Raw genomic sequence first — 9,000 nt, forward strand, 5'->3', positions numbered from 1 at the left:
CCGACGTGCCGCCCCTTCCCCTTGGCCGCCCCAAGCACCTGCTTGCTGGGCTGGTGCCTGGAGCCAGCCCTGTGCTTTGGCTCCAAAGGGCTGTGGTAATCACTAGTCTTCCTGCCAACTCAGCTAGTGCCACAGGGACATCATGGCACCTTCCAGCCTGGAAGGAACAGCACTTACGTCTTGTGTAATGCGATGCCCAGGCCTGGGTCATTGACAGTGGGGATTAAACCGAACATCTCTGGATCTAAGACCAAGGGCCTCTATGGGTTTATTTTCCCACTGGCCAGGAAGCTCATGCTGAGATACAGAGGGCCACTGAAGTTCAAATCCCTGGTCAGGCCACCACTCTGTAATTGGTCTTCATCTGCACCGACTGAACCTTTGGAACTAAAAGCATGAACTTGCCTGAGCTAAAATACTGAGCTCTGTGAGCTAAGCCTGTGTCAGACTCAAACCTCCATGCGGGGCAGCCATTAGAGGGGGAAAGAGCGCCACTGGATGTCCGTTTGGGTTACATTTGCACAGCAACAGAGGGCCAGGAACTCCACCAGAGAGGTCCTTTGGGGCCATCTGCCTGTCCCAAGTCAGGATAAAGGAGGAGGGTTGGGCGTGGGGCTAGCAACTCCACCCTGTAAAAAATCAACTTGCTACAGAAACGCCAAAAATAGAGATAACAGAGACTTTTAGCCTGGAAAAAGAAGGGTCTTCAACTCGAAGACGCATGACGCTGGGTGGTGAAAGTCATGAGGAAGCCACAAAGCCGATTACCCTTCTTGCAACCAGGAGGATTACCATCGGTACATGGGAACGTGAGGACCATGTACGAGTTAAGAAAGACGGGACAGGTCGCAGCAGAGATGAGGAGCAACAACCTGATCCTACTAGGTCCAAGAAACACCTGGCGACGCGACCTTCAGGCTGATAGCATAAAAATGGGATATACCTGGAACCAGCTAGAGCAAATGGCCCAGGATAGAGGACTCTGGAGATCTGTGGTTGGCGGCCCATACCCTGATTGGGGTGACGGGCATGAGTGAGTGAGTGAGAGGGCCAGGGGTAACTCCATAGGACGTCATCTGGACGTGGACTGGCAGTGTGGGGGGATGACAACCCAAGGGGAAATGAAATACATTTTTAAACACAATCAATATACATAGGAAAAGAAAAATTCCAAGTCGGCATTCATGTTTTTTTCAAGATAGTCACATATGCTTATGCTGATAGTCGCACATTCCTGGTAATGGTAGCCTTTTATAACAAGGGGAAATGGAGGAGAACGTTCCTTTTCCCTTGAAGGTGTCATGCCTTACAGACAGGAAGGATGGCCTGGCAGTTAAGAGCTGGGTGAGAAATGGTCTTCCTGTCCCACAAGAAATTTCAAAAAATGTGTCCCTCCTGAACTGGGACAAAAAGTTGAAATCTCAAAAAATTCACAAACCAAATTTTTGTTTGTTTGGGAGTGTCTACCCCACAATCACCCTGCTACCTTTAATGCAGGCCAGATGGGTTAATTAACCAGTTAGGCAGCTAATTAAGAAGGCTTACCTGGGCAGGAATAGGAGAGCCTATAAAGCCCAGGACCTGAAAGCAGAAGGGGCTGCTGGGAAAAGGCTGACACTCCCAGGAGAAAGGGAGGAGTGAGTGGAGACTGCAGTCACTCCCTGGGAAGAGGGAGGAGACTCTGGGAACTGGTAGGCCCAGGAAGAAAAGGGGAACCAGTAGTAGGACGCAGCCCAGAGATAGAGTAGTGAGGCCAGAGAGAGAAGGCCCAGACTGCTGAACTGAGGGTCCCTGGACTGGAAGGTAGAGTAGAGGGTGGGCCTGAGTCCCCCTACCAGCCACTGGGCGAGTGTCACTGAGGCAGTGAGCAGGAAGACTGCCTAGGACTATTGAGGTGTTAACCCCACCCCACCTCCAGAAGGAGAGAACATGGATAGTAACACAGCCAGAGGGCTGAGCCACAAAGAGGATGCTGCAGTTCCTGAGGCTGCGAAGCGGGCTGCAGGCAGTCAGTAGTGATGGTGTGTGAATCGTGGACAGGGGAGGCGTCAGCCTCGACCTAATCCCCACAGTACCAGCAGGAGGCACCAGTCCGTGGTGAGTGATAGTGTGCCCTGTGACAGGGTCAAAAAGTTTTGTTTAGATTTAGACTTTTTAAAAAACCTTAGTGCAATTTCACTAAAATTTCAAAACAAAGTCATTTTGACTCAGAAAAAACAAAATGGGATGTTTTGGACCCTCTTGAAACTTTTTTAACCCAACACGTTTCAAGTCCGGTGTTTCATCAAAGCTGATGCCACTTTGCACACCGTTTCAGTTTCAACAAATCAGCGTTTTCAGGGCGAGGAGGAAGAATGTTTCAGCAGGAAATTCCCAACCAGCTGTACAAGAAGAGTTCCTGGTTCTGTGACCTTGGACAAATCCTGTTGATTTCAACAGGAGTAAAGTTTCTTCAAAAATCTGGCCCTCAATCTCTGTGCCATCACTTCTCCAGCTCTAAAATGACACTACTCCTTTCCTGCCTATTTAGACTGTAGGCTCTTTAGAGCAGGCTTTCCCTGTACAATTATATGTGTACAATCCCTAGCACAATAAAGTCCCAACTTGGTTGGGACCTTTAGACACTACTATACTATAAACAATATTAATGCCTTTTGCATTCACTTTGAAGGATAAAGGGTTCTATGTGAAAGGGGAGACATCGTGTGGCAATGAAAGAGTAACTGAATGAAGGGTGTATCAGTACTGTACGCCCTCTACCAGTATGTGGGTTCCTCACAGGTCCATGGACAAAATGAGAGCATTTTAAATGAGAAGTTATCAGTGACAGTCATGCATTTTGAGTAGGGTCTTAACCGAGGGATCTCAAAGTGTTTAGTGAAAATGACGAAGTAGACAAGTGGGTTTGCATTACCCAGCCATGAAGGAAACCACCTCTGGGATGAAATGTGGCATCTCTTTAACACGACATAGCTACACTACACAAAAGTTATGGACAGAAAGTGAAGGGTATATTTTTCAAATGAACCTAAAGGTTGCTTTGAACCTGACAGACTTGGTGCCAATGACTATCAATGTCCTCCATGGTTCATTGGGCTGGTCTGATTACTCTGGGGCCTGGGAATATCCCCCCAAAGTTCACAGGCAAATAACTCTTAGAATCCAAATGGCAAAACAGATTTCTGGTCTTAGTTCCTGCTGGTAGCAGCTGATCACAGAAGTCCCCATCCAGGAGGGGAATTGTCAATATCAAGTGTCCAGTGATCATCCCTTCTGTTTCAAGAAACCTCAAGTTCATTACCATGGCAGCTTATGCCCTCATCACAGAGCTTGGAAAATCATCACGGTTCAAACAACGAGGAGTCCTTGTGGCACCTTGGAGACTAACAAATTTATTTGGGCATAAGCTTTCGTGGGCTAAAACCCGTCTCGTTGTGCATGTTTGCAGCATGTTTTCTTTTCACACCCAGTGCCTTGTGTATTTGTGTAGTGGAGCCAAGCTCTGAGAAATGCAGGGTGTTTTTCTCCATAAGCAAACCCCATGCAGCCTGCAGTCTGCACTGTCAGAACTTTCCAGGCCTTTGCGGAGCATCTGTGCAGTGCTGAGGGGAGTCAGCCTGGCTGCTTGCCCGCTCTGTAACTCAAATAGATGTTATGTGCTGTGTAGCTGTAGCGATGTCATTCCCAGGGTATTAGAGAGAGAAGGTGGGTGGGAGACGAGAAATCAGGAAGCAGGTCCCTCTGCCCAGTTCCTACCCTTCCCACTCCCATCTCAGGGAGCTCTTCTTCTGTCCATCACTGAGAACTGTTGGCTTCTATTTCCACGGCAGGCTTCACAGACATCCTATTCTGTTGATGCTCGGTCTCTGTTCCTATAGCAAACAATGCCCAGCACCAGGGATGGTTTTCTTTTTCTCTTTACTGCTTTCTTTCTGGTGAAATGCCTTTGAAATGTCACCAAAATCCACCCACCTCCTTGTATTTCACATGCATTTTCTCCTGAGTCATGGATGCAGATCCAGCGTCCACCGATTGCACTTCATGAAACACTCCTTTCCGTGCACCGTACTGCAGGCAGTGATGATAAGAGCTCCCCATCATGTGTGGGTTTTTTTTTAATATAAGCTTCAAAAGTACAAGGGGCTAGATACCAGGAGTCTCCTACTACATTTGCAGATAGGCTGCAGGTAAAGAGAGTGACTGATCTCTTGTGCATCTCCTGATGTTCTTCCATGACTCTGAAGCTACTATGACTTAAACTGTCAACAAGACTTTTGTGCCTGAATTGCCTGCATGCCTAGAATTGAGTGGTTACTGGCCAGGTAAGCGCACCTTCCATCTGCAGTGGCCTGGATCAGGGAGCAATATCCAAGGTGTTCTACTGCGCACTCCATCACCCCCTAATATTGAAGGGTGTTGATTTTTAACCCAGTTGAGTGACCGCTACTTACTGGACAACTGCATATTTGGCTTGGACTACTTTAAATATTGGACTGGGTAGAAGTTGCACCTGTGTAATCAAGGGCAGAACTGGACCCATGGCCCATACCCTAGGGCCCCAATTCAGTCAAGCATCCCTATTCAGAAAGGCACTAGCCTCACGCTTAAGTACCATAGGTTTCAATAGGACTGTAACACACGTCTGATGGTAAGCAAGTGTGCAAGTGGTTTGCTGAATCAACGTGTAAATGGCGAGATCTGGGCCACACTTACATCTTGCTCCGTGAGCCATTCCGTTAAACTCAATGGGGCTACTTCTGCAGGAAGCTACTACTGATTGGGAGCAAGGGTTTGTCTATACAGCACAGCAAGGTAGGGTGTGGGATTGGAGGAGGGATAGCTCAGTGGTTTGAGCATTGGCCTGCTAAACCCAGGGATGTGAGTTCAATCCTTGAGAGGGGCATTTAGGGATCTGGGGCAAAAATCTGTCTGGAGATTGGTCCTGCTTTGAGCAGGGGGGTTGGACTAAATGATCTTCTGAGGTCCCTTCTAACCCTCATATTCTATGATTCCATGGGTGTAAATCTACAGTTTGCTAACCCACTGTTCTCTAAAAGGCCAGGTGGAACCTGCTGCCACTCACTAACCATTCCATAGTGCACTCAGATCTACCCCTCTTTCAAAGTGGGGTAGATCAAAGTACACTGTGCAATATTTAGAGCAGTAGACTTGCACCCCAGCTTGCCATGCACAAATCTCCTTATATAGATGTAAGCAGAGCCAGGATGAGCTCTACCCTGACATAGTGTGGAAAAGAACTTCAGGGGCTGATCTTGTTTGCATAGGCACACCCACCCTGCCTAGCATGAGCCCAGGGCAGCCCCAAATGGTCACTTTGGCTGCTGTGTGATCCCCAGTTTCTCTGTTATTGGGGCAGGAGGAATAAAGTGTTACCCTGATTATGTGAATCAAGGACAATGAAACTGTTTTATGACAGAGGGTCTCACCATCAACTAAGTAGCACTCACTAGACAAGGGACATGGGTTCCAAAACCCAGTGACTAAAGAGAGGTTGGGGAAAGGTATGTGTGCCTGATGGTATGGGCCCCTTTTGAGTGCCTGGAACACCAATTGCATAGCCTCCTCTCTCCACTGGTGAATAGCAGAGCTAATTTTGATTCCATTAAGAGTCTAGCTAGAGACTGCTGAGCTGAATTCACTTTGGGCCAATGGTGTACCAGCACTGGGGCTCCCCTACTACAAGCTGAAATCACTAAAAGAGCTAAAACTACTGAGCTGAGATCACTGAGTGCTGTGTTAACTAGTGGGGGAGCCTGAAGATATATTGCTAAGCGGCTGGAAGAGCAGAGCACTTTGCGGGATGGTTGGAGCGGAACGTGAAGCGGAGCTGAGCAGTTTGCAGGGACAGCTAGAGTGGTTCATGGGACGGCTGGTGGAGTGGAGCGGCTGGCAGTGCGGAGCAGTTTGTGGGACTGTTGGAGTGGCCCACGGAACAGCGAGCGGAGCGGAGCAGAGCAGTTTGTGGGGATGGCTGGAGCGGCTCACGGGACGGCTGGAGGAACGGCTGGTGGAGCGGAGCCGTTCGTGGTGAAGGCTGCAGCAGAACTCCACAGAGAGGCAGGGCAGTCGGCCCTGGACCACGTAAGGTACCCCTTAACACCCCGTGTGCTCCCCCCCATTTCCACCCAGGCTGGGGGGGTGTAAAACTGCAGATAAACTTTTGAACTCTGGGGCGGCACTGACCAGGGACAGAGACTTTTGGGTTGTTGGACTTTGGGGTGATTGGACTTAAGACCCTGAAGGGAAAGGGACACTGTCAAACTTACTTGGAGGTGGGTCTTTTGCTCATGGTTTGTGTTATGAATCCTGTTTGTGGTGTTTCCCCAACATAATGCCGCATTGTTTCCCTCCTTTATTAAAAGGCTTTTTGCTACACTCAGACTCCGTGCTTGTGAGAGGGGAAGTATTGCCTCCTAGAGGCACCCGGGGGGTGGTATGTAATTGTCCCAGGTCACTGGGTGGGGGCTTGAGCCAGAGTTGCATTGCATTATTGAAACGGAACCCTAGATACTGAACCTGGCCTTTGTTGCTGCCAACTCAGGGGGCAGAAGGGTTACATAGACAATCCCCAAGAGTGCAGAATCTGGTCCTAAACCCTAGGCTGAGCAGAGGGTGGCACTGCATTTTTCTCCCATCTGCCTGAAAACCTGATCTGCATTGCTGTTTTTTAACTTAGCCCTGTGCTGGTTCCCCAGTCAGTGTGAAAGGAGCAGGCTTGCTGTGTCATTGGTACCACTGTACTTTGAAACGCTGTATTAGCACTGCCCTTGGTAAGTGTGTTTGACAGGTCTAAAAGCTCTTGAATACACATTCTGTCAGGGCTAGTGAAAGAAGCACTATAAAACTGTCAGCGTCGATTCCAGTGTCTACCTGTTTAATGCAGCGTGGCTCCATAGGCGGAGATACTGCATGGCTTTTAGGGATTCCTGTGATGATTTGAGCATCAGTAAACATTAGTAAGATCCACTTCAGGCTGGGTTACAGTTAGACTGCTCTTAGTTCATTGTGAATTTTAAGACCAAAATATCATACTGCCTCTATATAAATCCATGGTACGCCCGCATCTTGAATAATGTGTGCAGATGTGGTCGCCCCATCTCAAAAAAGATATATTAGAATTGGAAAAGGTTCAGAAAACACTATAACAGGGTTCAAAAAAGAACTAAATAAATTCATGGAAGATAGGTCCATCAATGGGTATTAGCCAGGATGGGCAGGGATGGTGTCCCTAGCCTCTGTTTGCCAGAAGCTGGGAATGGGCAACAGGAACTGGATCACTTGATGATTCCCTGTTCTGTTCATTCCCTCTGGGGCACTTGGTATTGGCCACTGTCGGTAGACAGGATACTGGGCTAGATGGACCTTTGGTCTGACCCAGTATGGCCATTCTTATGTTATGAACTGGGCTCCCAGTGAAAGGAAGTCACGGTTGCCATGATATGAAGATATGCAGTAGTGCATGGTGAGGGCCTGGTTACCTTAGAGTTCTGCACGCAGGGATCCTCCATGCCTAGGACATGCAGAAGGGGTGGGGTTGTAGCCATCTGTGGCACCATTTTCCCCCTCTCCACAGAGTCCAGGGTATGTGGAGAGGTGCTGGGAGAGGGGCTTGGGGTGCACCACAGGGATGCATTTCATCCCATTGACCCACGGCACTGGGACCCAGTTCCAATGGAAATACAGCCCCCGACCATGCTAAAGTTTGGGCTGAGCCTCTCTGAGCTGGGGCTATTTTGCTTGGTATCTGGAGGGGGGCTGGGAGCCCTCAACCTGGTGCAGATCACTGGGCCTCCATGAGGATGGTCAAGCTTAGCATATCTTAATCCAAAGATCCCCCTGCTTCTTCCAAAAGGGAGGCAAAATCTCTTGCCCCTTGAAGAAAGGATTTTCAGGACCTTCCTGGACTTTTTTGTCTCTTGGTGCACACACACGCCCATCAGGGAGACTTTTCCGCAGAAGGGGATGATCTGTGCAGCTGGTATGAGATGGACGGGGGGCGGGGGGGCTGCTACTGGAGTCCACAGTAATCCAGGCCAGCAGATTGTTTCCATAAGCAACAACACCTGGATGCCTGCTGAGCCAGTGGTGGCATGACAAGAAAATGTTGCAGTTAGTGTATGTGTGACAGGGTGCTGGGCAAAGGGTTGCGGATTCAGCCTCCTGTCACGTCCAGCTCCCATTTAGGGGGATAGATTAGAGCTGGCTGGGGATAACCTGGCCCTACTTGGGGAAGTAGAGACAGTTGCTACCTAATTAGCCTGGGACTGTATAAAAGCCTCAGGAAAGGAAGCCAAAGGGGGAGCGGAAAGAAAGGGAAAAGGCAGGGAGTGGAAGTAGGGAGGTAGCTCTTCTTTCCCCCCTGCCGATGGTGAAGGGCCAACTGTACATGGTGAGAACAAGCCTGTAAATAAACTGCACCTGTGGTTACTAACCCCATGGTCTCCGAGTGACTGTGGACCTAGCAAAGGCAGGAGCCAAAGGGGGCTCTGCTGTGCTCTGCTGCAGTGTGTCACTCATCAGGGGAACATACCGCTTGGGTGGTATGTTGTGACGCAGAGCCTGGCTCAGCTCCACCAGTCTGCCACGTGCAGACTTGAGAGAGCCCAGACAAGCTATAGACTTGGAAACTGAGTTACTGTCTCTCTAGAGGTGATCTGGGGTTAAGCATTTTGGCAGGACAATTGCTACACAATTGTGGCCTATTCCCTGAAATATGAAAACTGTTTGTATGGTAGCTGGGTTAGTACCTTCTACACCTATTCTCTTTTTCACTTTGAATGCGGATGCATCACTAGCACTTCCCGGAACTGTTGCAGAGTACATTGAGCTAAGTATCAGGGGGTAGCCGTGTTAGTCTGTATCTACAAAAACAACAAGGAGTCTGGTGGCACCTTAAAGACTAACAGATTTATTTGGGCATAAGCTTTTGTGAGTAAAAACCTCACTTCTTCAGATGCATAGAGTGAAAGTTACAGATGC

This window comes from Terrapene carolina, unplaced genomic scaffold (assembly GCF_002925995.2).
Source record: "Terrapene carolina triunguis isolate 2854851 unplaced genomic scaffold, T_m_triunguis-2.0 Scaffold173, whole genome shotgun sequence".
Taxonomy (NCBI): Eukaryota; Metazoa; Chordata; order Testudines; family Emydidae; genus Terrapene; species Terrapene triunguis.